The 1,699-nt window shown below is 42.8% G+C and overlaps 1 pseudogene; it reads right to left on the bottom strand.

Annotated features, from left to right (window-relative positions):
• Positions 1 to 201: 201 nt before the first annotated feature.
• Positions 202 to 1,180, bottom strand: LOC112833422 (glutathione S-transferase A4 pseudogene; annotated as a pseudogene).
• Positions 1,181 to 1,699: the final 519 nt, after the last annotated feature.

Consider the following 1,699-nt stretch of genomic DNA (forward strand, 5'->3'; position numbering starts at 1 on the left):
CACAGAGCTAAGCTCACTGATTTTTTCTTTTGATTTGTAAATTCTTTATTTTGGCTAATATTGACTGCCTTCATTACTACCACAGATTTATTATAGCTGAGAGGAATTATTCACTGGATATTCTGTTGTTATTAAACACCAAAAAGGGGTGATACACAAGGTCCTGCTCAGCCTGGTTGTCAGGAAATGAGTCACCACATCAGATCTAACTGAAATGCCAGTCTCTCTGAAAGGGCTTTCAGGAAAAAGGTGCGTTAACAATTATTCACCGGACAAACCAAAAGGTCAATGAATGTTTCTAGAAAAGATCTTGGCATGAAAGACCCATCTAAGGAACAGTTCTACATAGCACCATGACAGAGCTGGGACATCAATTAAGACGTTATTATGGACACAGCAATCTCTAGAGGCTAACTCTCACTCACAGATGTATGTGATGTTTTATGGCATAAAGATGTTGTAGACGGTTCTCACGTAGATGTCATCTGGAGGAGGCTTCTTCTTGCTGCCAGGTTCCAGGAATTTCTTAATTGTTGGGATATTACTTATTTTCACTGTGAACTCCTGGAGATGAGGAAATGCAGACAGGATATTGGGGATTTTCTCTTCTAGAGCCAAAATGGTTTGGAGTAGAATCACGTCCGCAAGGCTCAGCTGGTTACCAACGAGAAACCTTTGCCCATGATCCCTTAAAACCTTTTCAAACACAGGAAAGTATCTAATTATAGCCTTCTGGGCCATGTTAACCACTTCCTTTTGTTGATCATCTGGTTTTAGAAAAGGATGCATGATAATCAGTTCCAGCAGATCTAGCGTCCCCTCCACGTACATGTCAATCAGGGTTCTCTCCTTGAGGTCCTTGCCAAAGAGGTGATGCTTATCCGCTATGTAGTGGAGGATGCTTCAGGTCTGCACCAACTTCATTCCATCAATTTCGACCATTGGCACTTGTTGGAACAGCAGGTGATTTCCATCCTGCAACTTCTGCAACTGTTCTTTTGTTTCTAAGAATTCTTCATCAAACTCGACTCCAGCGGCAGCTAAAACCCATCTTACGGATTCCATCCGGCCTCTTCCGTTAGGATCGTGGAGTTTGGGCTTCGCTGCCATGATGGCCTTTCAGGCTTTCTGGAGTCGGCTCGGAGCTCCCGGAGCCGTACAAAGCACTCGGCGAGCAGTCTGCAGCCAAGCTCACTGATTTTTAAAGTACTCAGAGTTAAGCCCTGGTGACTGTAAAAACTCATGAAGTTAAGCATCACTGGTTTTGAAGTCCAAATGTTATGGGGAATTCATTTTCCTAGTGTGGGTCCCTCATGCTGGGTTTTCTGCTGTGGGGTCTCATCCTCTGGCTTCTCCATGTTTGTGGTTAGTCTCACTGGAGGTTTATTTCTCACCCACATCTCTGCCCCTCTTACCGTTTATGATGTGACCTCCTTTCTAAAATAACCATGGAAAGTTTGTTTTGCCAGTCTTTGGAGCATTTCATAGTTGCAGTGATGTGGCTGTCATCTTGGTATGTCTGTGGGACAAGGTGAGCTCAGCAGCCTCCTACTCTGCCATCTTCTCCTATACCTCAATCATGTTATTTTTCTCCTTCAGTTTATTTTTTTTAAGATTTTACTTGAGATATATATATCTATATATATCTATATATATATAGAGAGAGAGGAGAACAAGAGAGCATGAGTAAGGATGGGGG

This window comes from Callorhinus ursinus, unplaced genomic scaffold (genome assembly GCF_003265705.2).
Source record: "Callorhinus ursinus isolate GAN/ISIS: 27379988/994484 unplaced genomic scaffold, GSC_fseal_2.0 scaffold25, whole genome shotgun sequence".
NCBI lineage: Eukaryota > Metazoa > Chordata > Mammalia > Carnivora > Otariidae > Callorhinus > Callorhinus ursinus.